This window comes from Tursiops truncatus, chromosome 3 (assembly GCF_011762595.2).
Source record: "Tursiops truncatus isolate mTurTru1 chromosome 3, mTurTru1.mat.Y, whole genome shotgun sequence".
Taxonomy (NCBI): Eukaryota; Metazoa; Chordata; class Mammalia; order Artiodactyla; family Delphinidae; genus Tursiops; species Tursiops truncatus.
Genome location: NC_047036.1, coordinates 122,422,304 through 122,447,172, shown reverse-complemented (window position 1 = coordinate 122,447,172; position 24,869 = coordinate 122,422,304). Strand labels below are relative to the sequence as shown.

The following is a 24,869-nucleotide window of genomic DNA, read 5'->3' as shown; positions in this document are numbered from 1 at the left end:
AAAAATATGGAATGCTTCACAAATTTGCATGTCATCCTTGTTCAGGGGCCATGCTAATCTCTGTATCATTTCAATTTTAGTATACATGCTGCCAAAGCAAGAGCTAATTTAATTTTTTGAGTATGTAAAACAGTAGCATAGTTAAAAAGTCAAAACTATATAAAATGTAACTCAGAGTAGTTTTCTTCAATCCCTGCGCATAAGTTTCTGGTTTATCCTTTCTTAATTGCAAAAATAAGCAAATAATATATATGTATATGTGCATGCATATACATATATCCTCATTTTTGCCTTTTTTATTCAAATAGTAGTATACCGCATATACTCTTCTGCACGTTATTGTTTTCACTTCATATTGTTTTATGTTATACAAATGCAAGTGTTTTATAGCACGGGTGTTTCACTTATTTGTTCTCTCAAATGTATTTGGTATTTAGGAAGGTTTTATTTTTATTTTAATGGTTACTTTTATAATAAAACTAAAATAAACTCCATCCCCCATCTTATTTTTGTTATTTTCTATTGGTTCCTCAACAATATTAAAATTAATTAATAATTTCTTCTATCCTCTTTTATCCCTATCCAGCAGTATCTCATTTGAATAAATATCCTTTTATCCTCATCAGCAACAAGTATATTCTATATTTCATCCCTCTTACCATTCTTCCCTTTTAATTATTATATAATATCTACTTTGCCTGGTCATGTACTCTTCTTATAACCATCGTAGTTTTATAGGTAAATACATATTTTATGCTTACCATCAGTCCTTATGCCAATGTCTTTCCATTTTGGTTGTCTAAAAAACCTTTCTTCAGTAAATTCATGGGAGCAGTAGTCTCTGGTTCTTTCATGTTCATCATTTGTGGCATGTTGACTAGATATAAAATCGTTGGCTCATGTTTTCTTTCCTTGAATATCTTCAATATGTTACTCTCTTTATTTCTTTATTTGGCTGCGTCAGGTCTTAGTTGCGGCACGTAGGATCTTCGTTGCAGCATGCGGGATCTTTTGTTGTGGCGTGCAGGCTCCAGAGCACAGGGGCTCTCTAGTTGTGGTGCATGGGCTCTAGAGCACGTGGGCTCAGTAGTTGCAGCACGCGGGCTTAGTTCCCCCGTGGAATGTGGTATCTTAGTCCCCCGACCAGGGATCGAACCCGCATCCCCTGCATTGGAAGGCGGATTCTTAACCACTGGACCACCAGGGAAGTCCCTGTTTCCCTACTTCTTCTGGAATAAAGTTCAAAGACAATTATTTCTTTCCCATTTAGGTGACTTGATATTTTGACTAGATGCCCAAAAGAGTTTTTTCTTTTCTTGTAAAGTCCAGAAGTTTTCTGAGAATATACCTTGACATTGGTCATTCTGGATTGATTTTCCTAGGTACTAGTGTCAAATCTTTTTTTACGTCAGGAAAACTTTTCTCAAATGTTTGCTTTTTAAATTTAAATTATTTTAAAATTTCCTCTGCTTTTTTTTTGTGGGTCTTCTATTATAGTTTGTTCATTTGTTTACCTTTCCACATCTACCACTTTCTCACAGATCTCTTTGATTTGTTGGAATTCCCTCCTTTTCACCTATTGTTATCTGATATATTTATTCACTCTTCTGTTTTTTTCTATTTTAGTCTCCATCTCTCAAATGATTAATATTAATTCTGAGTTCTCCTACATCATTTCTGAGCTTCTCTAATTTCTGATTTATATAGTCCTTTCCTCTCTGATATTATTTTATTAGTTTTTTATCTCATTTTGAAATAATAAATTTTTCATCTGTTTTATAAGCATGTCTTTCTGATATGTTTTCACTATTAGAATGTTATTCTGCCCTTTCTTTTTCTGTTATTTTTTAAAATTGATTTATTTATATTTGGCTGTGTTGGGTCTTCGTTGCTGCGCGCAGGCTTTCTCTAGATGCGGCAAGCAGGGGCTACTCTTGGTTGCAGTGCATGGGCTTCTCATTGCAGTGGCTTCTCTTGTTGCAGAACATGGGCTCAAGGCGCACAGGCTTCAGTAGTTGTGGCATGCAGGCTCAATAGTTGTGGCTCGCGGGCTCTAGAGCACAGGCTCAGTAGTTGTGGCGCACGGGCTTAGTTGCTCTGCGGCATGTGGGATCTTCCTGGACCAGGGCTTGAACCCATGTCCCCTGCATTGGCAGACGGATTCTTAACCACTGCGCCACCAGGGAAGTCCTCTTTTTTTCTTATAATGACTTAGTGTTGGATTTTTTTCCAGCTTTATTGAGATATAATTAATATATAACATTGTGTAAGTTTAAGGTGTACAATGTAATAATGTGATACACTTATACATTGCAAAATGATCACCACAATATGGTTAGTTAACACATCTAACTTAGTGCTGGATTTGAACACAATCTTATTCTATTGTTCATTTTTATATGGATTTACTTTTCCTTTTATGAAGGAAGGGTGAATCAGGATAACTTTTCTGGCTTCATTACTTTAGATTTCCTTCTTCTGGTGTCCTTACCAAGAACTTTTTAATGGCCTGTACTTTCTCAGATGTAGTTCCTCTGCTCTTTTATCTAGACTTTCTTTTTCCTTTGCTTCTATTACCCCATCCTTCTTCATTTGGATTCTGCTCTCAGAAGTATTCTTTTGGTGTGAGACTTTCTTCTGAAAAGGAGCTTTGTAATTTGAAGTTCACAGAGCCGAAAACCACACCAGCTCCTTTAGGCCTTATCTTGGACCCCACACACCCATATCTTTACTGAAGTGTAGAAAACCCCCTCCCAGTTTTAGTAGTTGTTCTCAAATTGGTCTACCCCGCTTTTCAGTGAGTACTATTGCCAGTTTTAGAGTTCTGTTCTCAGGTCTATCAGATACCTCATGGCTCCCTCCTGCGCAGACACTGATACCATGTGGTTCTTGAGCTATTGGTAGTTTTCCTCCACCTGCTCATATTTTGAGGTTCATGAGAATATCTTGTCCATCTAGAATAAAAATTTGAAAAAACAAATGTCAATCAAGGAGGAACTGGCTTAAAAATTTAGTGATATCATTGTAGGTTTTAGTAAGGTGAAGTCAATGTTGAATTTTATATAACAATATGGAAAGCAGTATATAATATGTTAAGTCAGAGAAGAAGCTTACAAAGTTTTTATAGTATGATAGCATTTATATATTTTTTTAAAACATTAAAAATATATGTGTGTGTACGTTACTGTAAAAGTTGCCTAGAAAAAGAAACACCCAACTTTTTATATGGTAATTTATTCAGGTACCTAGTGGGGGTTAGCTATTTCCACTTTATACATATGGGTTGCACAGATAAGTAGTGTTGAATTCTTTTTTGTTGTTGTTGTTGTTGCGGTACGCGGGCCTCTCACTGTTGTGGTCTCTTCCATTGCAGAGCACAGGCTCCGGACGCGCAGGCCCAGCGGCCATGGCTCACGGGCCCAGCCGCTCCGCGGCATGTGGGATCTTCCCAGACCGGGGCACGAATCCGTGTCCCCTGCATCGGCAGGCGGACTCTCAACCACTGCGCCACCAGGGAAGCCCTGAATTCTTTTACTGAGCTCAGGATGACCCTCAGATCTGGTCAAGAGGGGCTCCTACCTTGGACCTCATGTATTAGAGAGTCTGAAAATTGCAAACACACAATGAAAAGGTAAGCTTATTAAAGAACCTATGAGATTGGGTACCCACTGCTGACACAGAGCAGCCATCACCCTAAACATCCACACTGATGACTAACACCATTCAGGCCACAGGAAATGCTTCTCCACAGCTCTTGCCCTCTGTCCTGAAAGCAAAAGGTGACTTGATTCAAATGTCAAGAAGAATCATTGGTTGTCTTGCTGCCAGCATTGTGGAAGGACACTGCTTAGGAGTGTAAGGAGAATTTGAGCTGTGGAAGCATTTAGGTAAGAGAAAAGACAAATTAATTCACTTGTCAAATCCTTCCTTTCAGATGTCATGAATGCTATAGATTCTTGCATAATAAAGTATCATTTCCCAGGAGTGCTGAGCATCTACTTTCTTCCTTTCTTCAAGTTCCAGTTTCTAGACCTGTATGCACTCGCGAATTACTGCAGTATTTGCAATAGTTACACGAGGCAGCCAGAGAACATTTTGCAATATTAAACAATATTATCCTTAAATCATTTTTATGCATACCCTAGATATAACATGTTTGAGGCATGAAGCATAATACCACTTTTTGGCATTAGCAACTGATGGATATTGAATGCAAGAATTGCAAATAATTTTGTTTATGAGAATATTTTATAAGATATAATTACATTTTAAAACTAAAAACTAAGCTTTATTTGAATTTTTGTTTAAATTTTAATGATCATTAATTATCATTTTTATTTTGTTTTTTAATTTTAGTAGATTATTTTGGATATTTTAGAAAAAAAGTGACTTTCTGAGGAGAGGCGGTCCCTCTCCTCAGGGATCCCTATTCTGTGAGACACAGCAAATAAGAAAAATAATTTTAATTTTTCAATATTTTAACATTTACTTTAATTATATTTTTGCTGACACATATTCAATTTTGGAATCTTTTGAATATGATTACATTTTATCTTTTAATTCTACAGATCACTGAGAATGAGAACAAGTTGAGATTGGGGTAGAACCACAAAATATGAAAGTGGGGCTCAGGATACTAAGGACTGAAAAGATATAAGTAAAATACATTCAAAGAGGTGGTCTGCTTCAATTTTTTAAATTGCAGACATTGAAAGTAAACAGACTTTTGCTGAGCATGACCCACACACAATTCACAAACAGGCATGACAAGTTCTTTATTTAATGTATTTTAGTTACTGAGCAAAACAAGGAAAATACGCAACCAAAGTATTCTTAGCATCCACGACTCGAAAAGGTTGAATGAAACACCTGTTACCTTATGTTCTTTACTAATGAAATTTTTTTCCTGATCAAAAGAAAACAATGAAAAATATACTTTTCCTATAAAATTCACAACTCAGAAAAAACACATGCAATTCTGGCCTGCTCATCAGAAGATAAAGAACTTGCAAGAAAATTGGCAAATTGGATGAGAAATATGAAAACTTTGGCTCTTTACTGTTTGTTGGAAAGTATCCTGGAAAAAGTCTGTCATACCCTTCTGAAATCATGAGACTACTTCAGGAAAAATGTAAGATGACTCAAATTATTGGCTATGAATTTTCCATTGAATAAACATGGCAGAAAATTTAATTATTTTAATTATTTCACATCAAAATAAAATGTTTTTCAAATAGAGAAAGAAACCACAGAAACTTTTTTAATATTTTAAGTTGAAAAAGACCGAAGTATTTTGTTACTATTGTTACATATTTCACAATTAGCTTTGGCCAGTGAAACTATTTGTGACTGGAAATGCTGAGGTTCTCAACTAAAAGAATACAAAATGTTACCTGTACCAAAAACAAACAAACAAAAACCCCAGCATATGCAAATACTAGAACTGAAAAAAAAAACCTAAAAGAATAGCAAATAGTAATCAACCAAGAAACCAGTAAACATGTAAATACTGATATAAAATATTGCTATGATATTCTTAAAGAATAGTCATAGGACTCAATATTTTGTAATAACCTATAAGGGAAGAGAATCTGAAAAAGAATATATATGTGTGTGTGTATGTATATGTATGTATATATGTATATACGTATATATATATATGTAACTGAATCGCTGTGCTGTACACCTAAAACTAACACAACATTGTAAATCAACTATACTTCAAGTAAAAAAAAAGAATAATCATAGGTGTTCCATATTTTGCTAAGCCTTGTGTGGCAACAGGACAACATTGATAGAAAACAATGGACATTTTCTAGTTTGGTAGAAAAAATTACTTTCAAATTTGATGCCAGAATGGCCAAGAATATAAGATAGATTAAAAACTAATTTTAAAAAAATCATATAAAAATAGAGAATTCAAAATAGTATTAAAAGTGAGAAAAGAAATTACACATACAATTTTTAACATTAATGATAACTAATTTAACTAGTGTACACTGGGACAAATCATATTGAACAAATAACATTCATCACATGTACTGTCAGACTATCAAAAGATGAAAATCGAGGAAGTCAAAATTAATGAACATTTTATTGGTTTCATGCTAACTGTAAAATGTTGAACTGCAAAAATAACTTTGAATTTCAGGTATTGATTGAAAGACTAGTGAGGGCAAGCTAACAATAATAGCCATTAGGAAGGAACAAGCATTTTTTGTGATCCATGGACAATGCATCATTTGAATTCCTTATTCAGAGACACGTTCTCAACTGTACTAAGTATGGCATATTTGGAGCAATTCAATGATTACATAAGATATTTTCTATATTTGCCCAAATATGAAATATGTTGATAAGGAAAACATGTCATATTTACCACTACAACCACTTTCAGACACACAAAGGGAATGCTGACTAAATACCATTAAAGCATTAAAAGTCAATTTACACAAGATGACAAGATGCACTAGAATTGTACAAGAGAGAAAAGATGATCCTTAAGTAAAGAGAATGGTGATCTTTGACAAAAAATTATTTTTGAATTTGCACTACCCACATTTATCTGTGAACTGCTGCTTGCTATAATAATATTAGCCAAAGCTTGCAGAAACTCCAAAAACTCAAACTGGTACAAGTTTGGCTGTTTTGCCTTTTTAAGATGAATTCTTTTTAATTTAGAGAAACTATTTTCCCTAAATTGAAATAAACAGTATGTGAAGTATGTAACAAATGTGACATTCTTATAAAATATAAGAAAATCAAAACAAGTAAATAAAAATATTTGCATCACTCTAAAAGAGTATTCACATATAAATAATCTCCAAACTAACTTCTAATGAGACTATTTTTGGGTTACTATGGATCAAGGTACAGTGTCAATTAAATAGAGATTTGAATAAATCGTAGAACATATTACCAACTTTTGGTCTCCCTTATAATATTTCAGACTTGAAATTTTTAAAAAAGGACTTCAATATTTTATGGATCTAGATACTGCTTTTACAGAAGGTGAAAATTGCAATACAAGTGATGATTTATATGATGAACTTAGAATATTTTATAAGATTTCTATGATAATAATTAACATAAGACCCCATCACACTACTTGAACTTTATGTGTAAAATTCATTGTTGATTTCTGAATGCAAATGTTACTACAATAATTTTATTGACTATTTCAGTTGCTATTGACTAAACAGCAAATTTTCTCTATAGGAAAATTGATTTTAAAATAAAAATACAATGACTTAAGCAAGGTTGACTAATTTGGCATTACTATCATTGGAACACAAATTATGTAAAAATCCTAATTATAACAACATAATTAGCAATACTGCTAAAGTGAAAATAAGAAAAAAATCTTTTACCATCTTTATTAGAGTGTAATTGCTTTACAATGGTGTGTTACTTTCTGCTGTATAACAAAGTGAATCAGCTATACATATACATATATTCCCATTTCTCCTCCCTCTTGCGTCTCCCTCCCATCCTCCCTAACCCACCCCTCTAGCTGGACACAAAGCACCAAGCTGACCTCCCTGTGCTATGCGGCTGCTTCCCACTAGCTATCTATTTTACATTTGGTAGTGTATATATGTCCATGACACTCTCTCACTTCGTCCCAGCTTAACCTTCCCCCTCCCCGTGTCCTCAAGTCCATTCTCTGCGTGTGCGTCTTTATTCCTGCCCTGCCCCTAGGTTCTTCAGAACCTTTTTTTTTTCTTTAAGATTCCATATATATGTGTTAGCATACAGTATTTGCTTTTCTCTTTCTGACTTACTTCACTCTATATGACAGTCTCTAGGTCCATCCACCTCACTGCAAATAACTCAATTTCATTTCTTTTTATGGTTGAGTACACATAATGTATGAACTACATATGCCTTTGTCAGCCAAACAACAAAACTCTCAGATATGTGCAAAAAATTAAAGATCAGTCAAGACAAACTAGAGAACAATTATACCACAGAAGTCCACCCACTGGAGCGAAGGTTCTGAGTCTCATGTCAGCCTTCCCAACCTGGGGGTCCGGCAATGGGAGAAGGAATTTCCAGAGAATCAGACTTTGAAGGCGTCCACCATTAGCCCCACCAAAGAGCCTGTAGGCTCTAGTGCTGGAGCCTACAGGCCAAACAACCAACAGGGAGGGAACTCAGCCCCACCCATCAGCAGACAAGAGGATTAAAGTTTTACTAAACTCTGCCCACAAGAGCAACACCCAGCTCTACCCACCACCAGTCCCTCCTATCAGAAAGCTTGCATAAGCCTCTTAGATAGCCTCATCCATGAGAGAGCAGAAGGAGAAACAAGAAGAACTACAGTCCTGCAGCCTGTGGAACGAAAACCACATTCACAGAAAGATAGTCAACATGAAAAGGCAGAAGACTAGGTACCAGATGAAGAAACAAGATAAAACCCCAGAAAAACAACTAAATGAAGTGGAGATAAGCAACCTTCCAGAAAAAGAATTCAGAGCAATGATAGTGAAGATGATCCAGGACCTTGGAAAAAGAATGGAGGCAAAGATCTAGAACTGTTTGCAAGGACAAGAAATGTTTAACAAAGGCCTAGAAGAGTTAAAGAACAAACACCTAGAAGAATTACAGAACAAATAAACGGAGATGAACAATACAATAACTGAAAGGAAAAAATACACTAAAAGGAATCAACAGCAGAATAACTGAGGCAGAAGAATGGATAAGTGACCTGGAAGATAGAGTGGTGGAATTCACTGCTGTGGAACAGAATAAAGAAAAAAGAATCAAAAGAAAAGGAGACAGCCTAAGAGACCACTGGGACAACATTAATCGCACCAACATTCACATTACAGGGGTCCCAGAAGGAGAAGAGAGAGAGAAAGTACCTGAGAAAATATTTGAAGATATTATAGTCAAAAACTTCCCTAACATGGGAAAGGAAATAGCCACCCAAGTCCAGGAAGCGCAGAGAGTCTCAGGCAGGATAAAACCAAGGAGAAACATGCTGAGATACATAGTAATCAAATTGACAAAAATTAAAGACAAAGAAAAATTATTAAAAGCAACAAGGGAAAAAAAGACAAATAACATATAAGGGAACTCCCATAAGGTTAACAGCTGATTCTCAGCAGAAAGTCTACAAGTCAGAGGGGAGTGGCACAATATATTTAAAGTGATGAAAGGGAAGAACTTACAACCAACATTACTCTACCTGGCAAGGATCTCATCAGATTCGACAGATAAATCAAAAGCTTTACAGACAAGCAACAGCTAAGAGAATTCAGCACCACCAAACCAGCTCTACAACTAAGGCTAAAGGAAATTCTCTAAGCAGGAAACACAAAAGAAGAAAAGGTCCTACAAAAACAAACCCAAAACAATTAAGAAAATGGTAATAGGAACGTACATATCAATAATTACCTTAAATGTGAATGGATTAAATGCTCCAACCAAAAGACAAAGACTGGCTGAATGGGTACAAAAACAAGGCCCATATATATGCTGTCTACAAGAGACCCACTTCAGACCTAGGGACACATACAGACTGAAAGTGAGGGGATGGAGAAAGATATTCCTTGCCAATGGAAATCAAAATAAAGCTGGAGTAGCAATACTCATATCAGATAAAATAGACTTTAAAATAAAGAATGTTACAAGAGACAAGGAAAGACACTACATAATGATCAAGGGATCAAAATCCAAGAAGAAGATATAACAATTATAAATATATATGCACCCAACATAGGAGCACCTCAATACATAAGGTGAATGCTAACAGCTCTAAAAGAGGAAGTTGACAGTAACACAGTAATAGTGGGGGACTTTAACACCTCACTTACACCAATGGACAGATCATCCAGACAGAAAATTAATAAGGAAACATGAGCTTTTGACACAATAGATCAGATAGATTTAATTGATATTTATAGGAATTCTATCCGAAAACAGCAGATTACACTTTCTTCGCAAGTGCACACAGAACATTCTCCATGATAGATCACATCTTGGGTCACAAATCAAGCTTCGGTAAATTTAAGAAAATTGAAATCACGTCAAGCATCTTTTCTGACCACAATCCTATGAGATTAGAAATCAATTTACAGGGGAAAAAAATGTAAAAAACACAAACACATGGAGGCTAAACAATACCTTACTAAATAACCAAGAAATCACTGAAGAAATCAAAGAGGAAATCAAAAAATACCTACAGACAAATAACAACAAAAACACAATGATCCAAAACCTATGGGATGCAGCAAAAGCAGTTCTAAGAGGGAAGTTTATAGCAATACAATCCTACCTCAAGAAATGAGAAAAATCTCAAATAAATAATCTAACCTTACACCTAAAGCAATTTGAGAAAGAAGAACAAACAAAACCCAAAGTTAGTAGAAGGAAAGAAATTATAAAGATCAGAGCAAAAATAAATGAAATAGAAACAAAGAAAACAACAGCAAAGATCAATAAAACTAAAAGCTGGTTCTTTGAGAAGATAAACCTTTAGCCAGACTCATCAAGAAAAAGAGGGAGAGGACTCAAATCAATAAAATTAGAAATGAAAAAGGAGAAGTTACAACGGACACTGCAGAAATACAAAGCATCATAAGAGACTACTACAAGCAACCCTGTGCCAATAAAATGGACAACCTGGAAAAAATGGACAAATTCTTAGAAAGGTATAACCTTCCAAGGCTTAACCAGGAAGAAATGGAAAATATGAACAGACCAATCACAGTAATGAAATTGAAACTGTGATTAAAAATTTTCCAACAAACAAAAGTCCAGGACCAGATGGCTTCACAGGTGAATTCTATCCAACACTTAGAGAAGAGTCAATACCCATCCTTCTCAAACTCTTCCAAAAAATTGCAGAGGAAGGAACATTCCCACGCTCATTCTACAAGGCCACCATCACCCTGATACCAAAACCAGACAAAGATACTATAGAAAAAGAAAATTAAAGACCAATACCATTGATGAATATAGATGCAAAAATCCTCAACAAAATATTAGCAAACAGAATCCAACAGCACATTAAAAGGATCATACACCATGATTAAGTGGGATTTATCCCAGGGATGCAAGGATTCTTCAATATATGCAAATCAATCAATGTGATACACCATATTAACAAATTGAAGAATAAAAACCATATGATCATCTCAATAGATGCAGAAAAAGCTTTTGACAAAATTCAACACTGATTTATGATAAAAACTCTCCAGAAAGTGGGCAAAGAGGGAACCTACCTCAACATAATAAAGGCCATATATGACAAACCCACAGCAAGCATCACTCTCAATGGTGAAAAACTGAAAGCATTTCCTCTAAGATCAGGAACAAGACAAGGATGTCCACTCTTGCCACTGTTATTCAGTACAGTTTTGGAAGTCCTAGCCACAGCAATCAGAGAAGAAAAAGATATAAAAGGAATACAAATTGGAAAAGAAGAAGTAAAACTGTCATTGTTGGCAGGTGACATGATATTATACATAGAAAATCCTAAAGATGCCACCAGAAAACTACTTGAGCTAATCAATGAATTTGGTAAAGTTTCAGGATACAAAATTAATGCACAGAAATCTCTTGCATTTCTATACACTAACAATGAAAGATCAGAAAGAGAAATTAAGGAAACAATCCCATTCACCATCGCAACCAAAAGAATAAAATACCTAGGAATAAATCTACCTAAGGAGACAAAAGACCTGTACTCAGAAAACTATAAGACACTGATGAAAGAAATCAAAGATGACACAAACAGATGGAGAGATATACCATGTTCTTGGATTGGAAGAACCAATATTGTGAAAATGACTATACTACCCAAAGCAATCTACAGATCCAGTGCAATCCCTATCAAATTACCAATGGCATTTTTTACATAACTAGAACAAAAAAATCTTAAAATCTGTATGGAGACACAAAAGACCCCAAATAGCCAAAGCAATCTTGAGGGAAAGAAACTGAGCTGGAGGAATCAGACTCCCTGACTTCAGACTATACTACAAAGCTACAGTAATCAAGACAATATGGTACTGGCACAAAAACAGAAATATAAAACAATGGAACAGGATAGAAAGCCCAGAGATAAACCCATGCACCCATGATCAACTAATCTATGACAAAGGAGGCAAGGATATACAATGGGGAAAAGACAGTCTCTTCAATAAGTGGTGTTGGGAAAACTGGACAGCTACATGTAAAAGACTGAAATTAGAACACTCCCTAACACTATACACAAAAATAAACTCAAAATGGATTAAAGACCTAAATGTAAGACCGGATACTATAAAAGTCTTAGAGGAAAACATAGGCAGAACACTCATTTTTACATAAATCACAGCAAGATCTTTTTTGACCCACCTCCTCGAGTAATGGAAATAAAAACAAAGATAAAAAAATGGGATGTAATGAAGCTTTTGCTTCATTAGGCTTTTGCACAACAAAGGAAACTATAACTAAGACAAAAAGACAACCCTCAGAATGGGAGAAAATATTTGCAAATGAATCAATGGACAAGGGATTAATCTCCAAAATATACAAACAACTCTTGCAGCTCAATATTAAAAACATAACCCAATCAAAAAATGGGAAGAAGGACTTCCCTGGTGGTGCAGTGGTTAAGAATCTGCCTGCCAATGCAGGGGACACGGGTTCAAGCCCTGGTCTGGGAAGATCCCACATGCCGTGGAGCAACTAAGTCTGTGTGCCACAGCTACTGAGCCCGTGTGCCACAACTACTGAAGCCTGTGCACCTACAGCCCATGCTCCACAACAGGAGAAGCCACCGCAATGAGAAGCCCGTGCACCACAATGAAAAGTAGCCCCTGCTCACCATAACTAGAGAAAGCCCGTGTGCAGCAACGAAGACCCAATGCAGCCTAAATTAATTAATTAATTTATTTATTTTAAAAAATGGGCAGAAGACCTAAATAGACATTTCTCCAAAGAAGACATACAGATGGCCAAGAGGCACATGAAAAGCTGCTCAACATCACTAATGATTAGAGAAATGCAAATCAAAACTCCAATGAGGTATCACCTCACACCAGTTAGAATGGCCATCATCAGAAAATCTACAAACAACAAATGCTGGAGAGGGTTTGGAGGAAAGGGAACCCTCTTGCACTGTTGGTGGGAATGTAAATTGATACAGGCACTATGGAGAAGAGTATGGAGGTTCCTTAAAAAAGTAAAAATATAATTACCATATGACCCAGCATCCCATTACTGGGCATATACCCTGAGAAAGCCATAATTCAAAAAGACACATGCACCCCAATGTTCATTTCAGCACTATTTACAGTAGCCAGGTCACAGAAGCACTTAAATGCCTATCGACAGATGAATGGGTAAAGAAGATGTGGTACATATATATAATTAAATATTACTCAGCCATAAAAGGAACAAAATTGGGTCATTTGTAGAGACGTGGATGAACCTGGAGACTGTCATACAGTGTGAAGTCAGAAAGAGAAAAACAAATATCGTATATTAACACATATATGTGGAACCTAGAAAAATGGTACAGATGAAGCGATTTGCAAAGCAGAAATAGAGACACAGATGTAGAGAACAAACGTATGGACACCAAGGGGGGAAAGCGTGGGGGTGGGGGCTGGGATGAATTGGGAGATTGGGATTGACATGTATATACTAATATGTATAAAATAGAGAACTAATAGGTACCTGCTGTATAGAAAAATAAATAAATAAAATTAAATAAATTAAAAAAAAAGAGCAGTCAACTTTAAAGCCTGCTGATATTCAGTCATATAAAACTTGCTCTGTAGGGACTTCCCTGGTGATCCAGTGGTTAAGAATCCACCTTCCAATGCAGGGGACGCAGGTTCGATCCCTGGTTGGGGAACTACGATCCCACATGCCGTGGGGCAACTAAGCCCGTGTGCCGCAACTACTGAGCCCACACGCCACAACTAGAGAGAAGCCTGTGCGCCACAAAAAAGATCCCACATGCCTCAGCTAAGACCCGATGCAGCCAAATAAATAAATAAGCAAACTTGTTCTCTAGGTCTCATGTTATATGTTCTTATCACACACAAAAAATTTTTTTTAATGTTTAAGGACAAAAAAGACCTATTTTCAATTTTGTTTTAACTGTAGGAGGATAGGACATATTTTACTATTATTTAACAGTTGTTAGCTTGTTTATAACTTTAAATATTTAGACATATGTTTCTCCATTTATATTTTTGCCCAGGTCCACAAATTCAGGGGTGGGTCTAATTCAGCACATGTTCATTTTGTAAGTAATGCTGACAAGAACTACCATTAAGTGCTTATCATGTACTGGGCACCGAGCTAGGTACTTTTTATACAGTAGGCTCACAATACCGCTACAAGGCAAATACTCTCATTTCATTTTACAGCTAGGGAAACTGAGGCTTTAGAGGGGTTAAAGTCGCTGCTCAAACCATGTCAAAATTGAATCAAACGGACATTTACTGTACCCATCCTGAACTGGGACTAACTGTTAGGGCTGACAGAGTACTAGGGAATGGGCTTTATAAATGCAAGACCTCTTCTGGGAAATGTCTGTCACTCTATCCCAATTCATGCCGCCTGAGATTCCACCATTATATACAGTGATTCCTTTTAGTTCTAAAGCCTTTCCAGTCTCCAGAAGAAACCAATGGAAATGCAAATCCTCCCAGTGGGTAAAAGATGCTAACATGTGAAGCCTGGAGTATTTCTCATATTTTTTCCACCAAAGTAACCCATCAGACCAAAATTGAATTCTTAACCCACAGGAGTCTGAAGGCTCAGCCCAAAAGATTCTGATCAATTTCTTTTAAGTCTTGTGTTATTTCTTTAAAATCATGCATATATTTTTCTCCATAAAATATATATATATATATATTTTTTTTTAATATAAAAATGTTTCCCTCCAGATCTCCAAGTAAAAATGATGCTTCACTCCATGTTCCTCTTAGAGCTCAAGAACTCCTTGGCATAGTGTCCAGCCCTCTGGCTTAGAAAGCAGAGCCTTAAACTGCTATCAGTGGGCACGTGGGTGGGGTTTACTTGACCTCCCCATTGAGATAAAGGTCCAGCAGAAAAATGAGAAGCTGGATTAACTACTTCCTGATTTAGCTCAGGACTGTTCATACTCATCTTTTATTTTACTCATCTTCCTAAGTCACTCAAAGTCTACATCTATTTTGAAGGAGGTGAACTCCTTGTCATTAGAAGTGTGCAAGGAGATTGAACAACTGCTTGCTTGGAGAGCTATGACAGGTAGGGCATGGAGCACTGAATGGAGGAAACTTTCAAATGTGATGCCATATGATCCTGCAATGTTCTGAGTCCTCTGCAGCAGTAATTTCCAGACAAATGTATTCAATTCCATAACTATTTATTCAGCACTTTTCAAAGTGCCAGATACTATGCTAGGCAGTGGTGAACGGGACAGTCTTCCTGAAACTCAGCTGGCTACAGAGAGCTAGAAACCAGCATGTAACTATAATACAGCCTAGGTGCTTTTGCAGGAGAATCACAGTAGTTATGGAAGCTCAGGGGAGGGACACCAAGCCTGAAACAGTGGAGATGGATCCTGGTAGGCTTCCAAGAAGAGGTGACATTTAAACTGAGGTTTGAGGAATGAGTAGGAGTTTGCCCAGGTCCTTCTGGAGGCCCCTACAGTTGCAATTAATTTCAGCTATTTTCAGGCCCCTTCTCTGCCCTGCTACATTTTGTTCACCCATTCTACTTGTCAACTCAAGCTACTTGGGAACAAAAGTGCTGACTTTTTAATTATCCATTGTAACCATGAATGTGTGGAGAGAATAAGTGGTCCATCTCATTATGTAAAACTATATCAGACAGGGGGACCAGATTCCAGGTTTGGGGCATCAAAGTTACTGGGCAGACCCTAAACTCATTTTAGATATTCACAGCTGTTTAACCAAGGGGAAGGGAGGGGGTGAGTCATGCTGCACTTGCCTCCTGGGCTGTGAACAAAAAGGAAAGAAAATATTGTTAACGGAAGAAGCAGGCTCCTCCTTGCAATAGTATGTTTTTTGGTTGTCACGCAGTAGACAGCAGAGCCAATAATCCAGTCTGTGAAGTTGCCAGCTAAAAAAACCAAACCTTTTGAAGTAGCTAATGAATACACTCTTTTTAACTTATTCCGATCTCATCGCTGAGAGCTGTGCAGTTGCTCCTGGGCAGAAGTTTCACTAATGTAGGGATGTTGACTGGCCACTGCATCAAATATTTATCAAGTCACAGATGGGAATCTACAAAGAGTTTGCAGAGAGGTTTAGTGTCTCCCTTTGGTTCTAGGGGAAGCACGTCAGCACTGCAAAATGCAAGTCCACAAATACATAACTTTAAGCTTAGGCGTATGGTTGCTGACCCATTTAAACAGGTTAAGTGGGGCCCGATTTAAAGAAATCACCTTTTTTTCCCCCTTAAAGTAAAAGTAGTACATTTTCACTGTAGACGTTTTTAGAAAATACCTTTACACTAAAAGAAGAAAAGAGAACTCACCCATAATGTCATCATCCAGGTAAAATGTACCAATCTTTTAAGTCAAAATTAAATCATTCTGTATCCGACGTTCTGTACCTGTTTCACTCTTTTGCTTTTCTCGTTTAACAATATATTCTTAACATCTTTATACAACATTTTGTATTTTTCTACAGCATATTTTTATATATTTCCACTATTCTAGTCTATCGATGTACCATGACTTACCCAACCAATCTCCTGATTTAAGTTGTATTTAGCTTTTCACTATTTACTGCAAGTGATGTTTTTGATGAGTAGCCTTGTAATTAATTACTTGTGCCTAATTATGATATTTTCTCAGGCAAATGAGTGGAAAAGGAATCACTAGGTCAAGGAGTTAGCCTGACACACCAGTTTGCATTTCCATCATCAGAGTATGAGAGGGGGTGGGGCTGCCATTTTTAATGGGCTATCAGCTTGCCCATCTCAAGTGAGATGGTCTTCAAGGCCACTGAGAGCTACATATTGGTCTAGGAGTTTGGGGGTTGGTTTATTTGTATATTTGTTTGTTTTTGTAGCAGCCTCCTTGAAACTTGAACTTTTTTCCTCTTTAATTTAACAGCTATCTTATTTCGCTAATCTCCCATCTTTATTTAGTTACACTGGAGAGAAAGAATGATCTCTTCAATGATAAACAGCAGCTCCTGGGTTCAATAAGGATTTATGGCTTGCTTTTTTGCATTGCTATTAACCACAATTATAATGGTGGGTCTATCAATACCTTTTTCCTCTAACTATAGAAGGCAAGCTGTTTCCTGCAATTGAAGTCTCCTAGAACAGAGATTCAGTGATATATAGAAAAAAAATAGAGGAGGAGATTGTTAAGATAAGATTGCCGGCTTTTTGTTTTGCCAAGTAAAGCTATTGAAACAATCACAAGAAACAATGGCAATCTATTATCATCAGGCAACCACTAAAGCATGAACATTTAACACACATGTACTCATACCAAAATAAGAACATAATTCCAGAATAAAGTACATTCTTACCTAAGAAAGAACAACTGGCGTTCCTGCCCTGACATACACAGCGTCCTTATTTTGCTTCTCACAAAGGATTTGGAAACAGCATCTTGGATTGTGGACCGTGGCTTGAGAACCACTGTCTTCCAGGCTCATGACCATGTCTTCTATGGGGAGCGGGATCTGACCCAGTCCTCTTCCACCCTGGAAAAGAGAGAAGTGAGAGAGACCCTCTAATTCCTTCCAGGTGTCTCTTCCTACTCGCTTGGTCTATGCAGTGTTCCCAGGTTGCAGTAATTTGGGTATCGTTTTCACAACTTGCCCATCTCCACAAATCATCTATATATTGTTTATTTAGCATTTGTTTTAAATCAACACTTGTCTTAACTTCAAAAATAAATTTATTTCAAAGGGAAACTGAGTACCTCAACCATCAATGGAAAAACCAATATCGCTTGTCATAAAGCAAAACAATGTTATTAGATTCTAGATCGAATTTATCTGCCAAAGGTTCTGAGACAGAGTCCTGCACTTTCTTGGTTTCTAAAGAGAGAGGGAGATTAGCAAGTAAAAGGTGTTAAAGATATATTAGCACAGACAGGAGACTTTGCCCTTGGCAGAACTAAAGGGCAACTAAGATTGAAGGAGAAGTGGAGCGGAAATAAACTTCTCACCAGGTGAGGTCATGTACTTTGATGCTCTTGCCTGTGTGCCACTGGTAGCGGTCCCTGGTTTGGAAAGTACCAGTAAAATGGAAGGAGAATTGGACTTGGTTTCTAGCCCTGGCCTGGCCACTTGCTGATTATAAATCCTCGGGCCAATCACTTCACCTCTTCTTAAAACCTCAGCTTCCCCAGCTGTAAAATGAGATGATGATAATCTCTGTAATGGGGATGTTGTGAGGAATACATGAGAATAGTTAAAACATTTTGTAATCTCTGAAATGCTGTACATGTCATGAAGGATTAGCCTCGCTTGTAGTGCTTTTATTTATGGGTATCAGATTTCTTTTCCCAGTGGCCCAGGATATACTTCCAGGCCAAACATCTCACTGTAGCCTAAAATAAATAAGTGTATTAAAGCCTTTAAAAATGATTTGTTGGATCCCAGATCACGTAGAATAGGTCCTAGGAGGACAGAACGAAGCATTCTTAAGAATTCTAACGGATTTTCCTGGTGGCGCAGTGGTTAAGAATCTGCCTGCCAGTGCAGGGGACACGGGTTCGAGCCCTGGTCTGGGAAGATCCCACATGCTGCGAAGAAACTAAGCCCGTGTGCCACAACTACTGAGCCTAAGCTCTAGAGCCCACGAGCCACAACTACTGAGCCCACGCGCCGAGAGCGCATGCTCCGCAGCAAGAGAACCCACCGCAACGAGAAGCCCGCGCACCACAACAAAGAGTAGCCCCCGCTCACCGCAACTAGAGAAAGTCCGCACACAGCAACGAAGACCCGATGCAGCCAAAAATAAATAAATAAATAAATAGATAAAGTCAGCACTAAAAAAAAAGAATTCTAACTATTTGATCAATGGCTCTAATTATCGGGAGGGCAGAACCATGCCTGGTTTGTTCACTTCTGTGTCCCTTGCACCTAGTTCAAGGTGTGGTCCATTAAAGTTGCTCAGTAAATGCTGTGTGAATAACTGAATGAGTGAATGAATGAACGGCTAAATCAATGAGACGACAGCCCTATGTTAGACCTTGGTTTTCATAGTACATATCTGTGGCTTTTTATCACCCCATACTGTATTCATCATGTCTTTAACTTTCTATATTTTGTGATGCTTTGACATCTTGAGGCCCTGTGGACCCCGAGAAGAACGGCCCCTCCCAGGGGTAGCTAATTCCTAGAAATAGCAAACAATTTACCAGCGAGTGCATCTTTAATATGCAAACCAATCAATCCTGAGCCCATGCCCCATATCTACCTCCTTTTACTAGGCCCCTGCCTTCCCGGACACCATCCCCCTACCCTAAATCACCCAGGGCTAGGTACCAGGTAACTAGGGACCACCCCTGCAGTCCAGAGCCCTCCAAAATTATTCAAATTATTCAAACTCTAAACCTATTCAGCTGTTTACCCTCCCTAGCCCATTGCTTCCTGTGGAAACCACAGTAAAGGCTTTTTCTCATGCTCTGCCCTTGCTCCGTCTGACTCCTGGTGCTTCCCCTTTGTGGCCCTGCATGGCGTGGCATGCCCCCTCCTCTTGGGAACTCTGAGTAACAAACTATCTTTTCAACAGCAGTCACCTCCTGATGTGTCGACCTGTCCATATCTGTATAAAAACAAAATCCTAGGTACATTTCTTTAAATGAATTTATTTTTTGGCTGCGTTGGGTCTTCATTGCTGTGCGCGGGCTTTCTCTAGTTGCAGTGAGCAGGCTTCTCATTGTGGTGGCTTCTCCTGCTGCGGAGCACAGGCCCTAGAGCGTGTGGGCCTCAGTAGTTGTGGCGTGTGAGCTCAGTAGTTGTGGCTCGCTGGCTCTAGAGCGCAGGCTCAGTAGTTGTGACACACAGGCTTAGTTGCTCCGTGGCATGTGGGATCTTCCCGGACCAGGGCTCAAACCGCTGTCCCCTGCATTGGCAGGCAGATTCTTAACCACTGCACCACCAGGGAAGTCCCCTAGGTACATTTTAAAATAAGTATCAACCCTGAAAACCCACCCCAACTTCAATCTCAATTCATGATTAAAGGGGAGCTGTTCTCACCTCCGGCTCAGGGAGGAATATAGAGCTCAGGTCTAAGCCAGTCAACCTGTCACATCAAGAGTGTCTCAAAGATGGACGTATGACCACAATAAAGCTGCACACGTCTCCTCCTGGGACAAAAACTGTTGACATTTTTTTTTTTCCTGCTGGATTAGAGACTGGGGAAGTTTTAGGTCTGGAGCTAAGCAGCCATTTTGCTAGCTAGAGGCAAACAACCTGTCTGAAACAGAGCCAATCGAAGAAAGCAGAGCCAAATGACAGAGGAAGAGAGAAGTCAGTTCCCGGTGGCATCACCTGAGGCAACCCAACTCCTGGACTTCACAGTTACCTGTGTTTAAGCCCATTGAAATTGGGCTTCCTGTACTTACAAATAAAAGAATCCTAACCTACAAGGTTTGCTTTCCCCTTTTCTTGCCACCCAAAGCCACATGTGGAGATATTTAAAACAGCAATTTGAATTAATCCAGTTCCACACTTAGTGTGTGCCAAGCACTGTGCTGGTCCCATATTGATACCACATCTAAGACAACCCTCCAAGAGCTTCAGTTTAGATGGGAAGACAGACATGCAAACAGTCAGCGGAGAGTGGAGTAAGAGCTTCCCCAGAGGCTCCAGCAAAGGCTGTGGAGCAGGGAAGGAGTAGCAAATCTGCCTGGAGGTCTACCCTCTTCAACCCTGTACGAGTTACAGCCTTGACTCGGCTGGATCCTTTGTGAGTGTGTGTGTGTGTGGGGGGGTCTTTCCACTTCGAGGAGCATCAACTAATGAGTGCTGACATTGAGTGAGGATTTCCTGTGTCACTGTGTCCATGCTTATTTCATTCTCTGTTCCCTTACAGGGCAGATATTACTATCCCCATTTTAGAGATGAAGATTCCTCTATTCAGAGGCTCAGCTAGGGTAAACAGTCTTACTTCACTCAGTGGTAGAACCCAAATTCAATAGAATGCGTGACCCCAAAGGCCAGGCACTACATTGCTAAGCCACTCCCTCGTATTTGCTGAGAGCTCCTTGTGTGCCAGACTGCACCCCATAATTGTAGAAGAGAGAGCAGCTCTCCAAAAGCACTCCTTACAACAGAGTTTGCTTTAGGATTCTTTTACTGTATAGTACATGGAAAACAATAGTCAGCTTAGAAAAATCTGTTGAACACGCAAGTGATTTTAAGGGCCACATCTAGTGAGTAAAATGACGTCCACCTGTGTATGTCCACATCCTCGCTCAGGACCCCAGCCTCTCATTTGAGATGTCTCCACCTGGCAGTCCTCTGAGAGGTGGAGCGGCCAGGTGCAGCACCAAGTAGCAAAGAACCTCCTGGGTCCCAAGATCAGGATTGCCTGTGGTTGGAAGGGGCTAGGCGAGATCTCCAACTGACACGCTCAGTGAATTGCGCCTTTACTTCCAGCAGAGCATGTGGGGCTTCTGAGAATTTCATCGTGCCTGATGGACGCACCGCAGGCAGCCTGAGCCCCAGGTGTATCAGCCACCGAGGCAGATTTCCTTTTTAAGCTTCCTGTTGCCTTGTCAACCTCATCATCCCAAACGAGTTAAACAAACAATTTATTAGGCTGGCAGCCCCTCTGGATGCTGTACCTTTTCTTTAAGGGACTGTTGGCTTTTCCATTTTCCACTACACTTTCCTGATTTTCTTTCCAGAGGAAAAAGGGTGCATCTCTCAGCTTGGGTAAGAAGTGTATTGTATGAATATTCATAGGCTGTCCGGGACATATCACATCAAATCTGTGTGAGGGAGTAAGTGTTTCATTTTAAAATCAAAGCTGAATAGGACGCTTTTAAATCATCATTAGGTTTTTATTATAAATGAATGCATTTATATTAAATTGGATTAGAATTAGATATAATTCACACAGTACATAATTAGATAACTAGCTTGCTTCCCTTAATGGTATTTCTCCAAGATCTTTTTATGATCATTTAATTTTGAGTCTTTTGAAATAGATGTGAATAGACACATTGGGTTTTGTAACACATTACTGCCTCCTTTATTTCAAAATTGCTATTTTAGGCTTCTTGACAACTAAGAATGGCCTTAGTTTTTTCTGGCACTTTTTAAAATAATCGGTCAGGAAAACGTGGATGTCACTGCCCTGTTTTACTTTTCTTATTCACAGATCTCCTTTGCATTCAGTTTTCACTCCTAGAAAATTCTTTTGCTGTTCATTTGTCCTATGAAATATACAAGGCTTCATAATGACAGTCACTACCGCTTGGCAGTGCTTACCCTGTGCCATCCGCTGTGCTACGTACAGCATAGCTTGTTCAAACCTCATCTGTAACCTAGGAGGCAGACAGTATTTTTTCACGCTTTATAGTTGAGGAAACCAAAGCTCAGAAAATTCAAGATAGCTTGCTCAAGAAACCTGGCTCATGAGAAAAGGAACTGAGTGGTCAATGACTCCCAAGTCAGTACACTTATCTTGCCCATTTATTCTTTCATTCCACAGGCATCTGTTGAGCCCCTTCTAGGTCCCAGCCACTGTTCTGAACACTGGAGATACTCCGGGGAACAAGACAGACAAAAGCCCCCTGTTCTCAAGGAGCTTGCAACCTTCCCAGCGTCCCGATCGAGGCTGAATCGTAAATCTGGACTCCTGTCCACAGATGTGGTGGAAGATGCACATCTTCAGCACGACTGGATTCCCCGCTGGTTTGAATCCACCACTGAGCATGTCTCATTTTGGGGGGCTGGGACTTGTATCAATGCCTAGTTCAGTGGCTACATCCTTGTAAGTTCTTAATAGATATTAGTAGTTGTTGTTTGACATTTAGGCTTCCAAAAGGAGTGGGGGGGGGGGGTGGCCAGGTTGCTTCATATGAAAACACTGCATTTAAATATCCCTTTTAAAATGTTCCCGCTTTGATTTTACTCTTGACCTGAATTCACTCCCATTCTTCCTTGGCTGCAAGTGCCTGACATGACCCTGAGGACGACTGGGAAGGGAATGTCATCTTACGCCCCACACGGGCATTGTTATTGCTGATCCCCCGCAAACCTGAGGACCAGGGCGAGACTCCCCAGACCTGGTCTCTCCCCTTCTGAGGCTGCCACCTTCCTGATAGTTGGGGCCTGGCTGGCTTCCCACGCCTTCCTGTCTCCAAAACACAAGAGGGGAGATGAAAAGAGGTTTGCTACCATCTCAGCCCTTGCCATCCGATTTACAGCGCCTGCCTCTTGATCAGCCAAAGAGAGGGGAGATGCAAAAGACCCAACAGCCCCGCCCTCAAACTCCTGTCTGTGTCAGAACTGCTTCTTCAGGCTCCAAAGCATGTGGAGCTTTCTCACGGCAGGAAACTAAAACGCTTTTTTCCCCAGACATGATTGCTTAGGTCCTCCCCAAGCAGTGGGACCTGTGTGTCTTCCATTGGAATCTTTCATCTTCGTTTACAATCCCTCCTTTTCGGAGCTTCTTCCGTAACTGATGGTGTTCTCAGTGGCACGTCCGTGGCATCTCAGGGTGGAATCGGGGTGGGAAGGCTGGGGAAGAGGAAGGTGATACTGATGTGGCCTCACAGAAGCCTCAGCGGTGGCCTGTGTCCTCTTCTCTGTACCCCCTCCTCCAGCGCCCTCGCCCAGCGCCATGTCCGTGAAAGAAGTTTGTCTTAAATCAGGTTCTCTAGATGCAGGGGCCCAGATGGCGATTCTTGTGCAAGTGATTTATTGAGGGATTACCCTCAGAAGAAGCCTTTATTGGGTCAGGGGAGAGGGGATAGAAAGAGGGAGAGAAGGAGAACGGGGCAGGAAAAGGAGCTGGGCAAAGATGGGATTTAGGAAAAACCTAGCATAGATCCAATCTCCCTGGGGCCTCTGCAAGATGAATTGCATCTCCACGGATGTCCTGCCCAGGTAAAGGGGCTGGACCGTTATGTTCCCCCCATTAAGAAGCCAAATGCCATGTCATTCCCACCCTTGGGGTGGGAGGTAACGTCCCAGGCATCTCCCACCATGAGGCTCTCTGCAAGCACGGATAACCCTCTAGAGAAGAGTACAAGTATGTGAGCCAGTAGCAGCCAACATCTGCAGCAGCTGGGGGATGGGTGCGCTGGCCTGGTAAAGGGATCCAGGTTGGGTACCAACTGCGTCTGCTATGATGCTTAAGAAACAGTTTTTGACAATGTGAGAATGACTAAGCAGTTCTGTTCACGTTGACAATATCTGTTAACGAGGCTCCCTCCCTCCCTTCTTTCCTCACTCCCTCCAACAGATACTTTAGTAAACTAGTCCTCAGGGTGCTTAGAGTCTAAGTAAGGAGTCAGGCAATGAACAAGGAAATAAATAAACACACAAAATAATTCCAAATTGTGACCATTGCTCCGAAGGAAGAAGAGTACCGGGATAGACGATAACAGACAAGGGGGGAGAGGCACCTATTTTCGTTGAGGTAGTCACAGAAGGCTTCTCTGAGTGGGTGACTTGTAACCTGCGGCCTGAAGAAAGAGGAGGACGCAGTTGTGAGAATGCAGGGCGAGGCACAGTCCAGGGAGGGAAGCAGCAGGTGCAAGTCCCTGGGAGAGAGGTGCGCATGCTCTCAGAACTGACGCAAGGTCAGACGTGAGTCGGGGGAATTTGACCTGGCGCAGATGGTGCTGAGCTCTGTAGGCCGTGGGAAGGAGCTTGCATCTAACTTACCTGCAAGTGGAAACTTACTCCACTGCATTC

At 39.6% G+C, this 24,869-nt stretch overlaps 1 pseudogene; it reads right to left on the bottom strand.

Annotated features, from left to right (window-relative positions):
• LOC117311965 (U6 spliceosomal RNA) lies at positions 1–100 on the bottom strand (annotated as a pseudogene).
• Between the last annotated feature and the right edge of the window lie 24,769 nt (positions 101–24,869).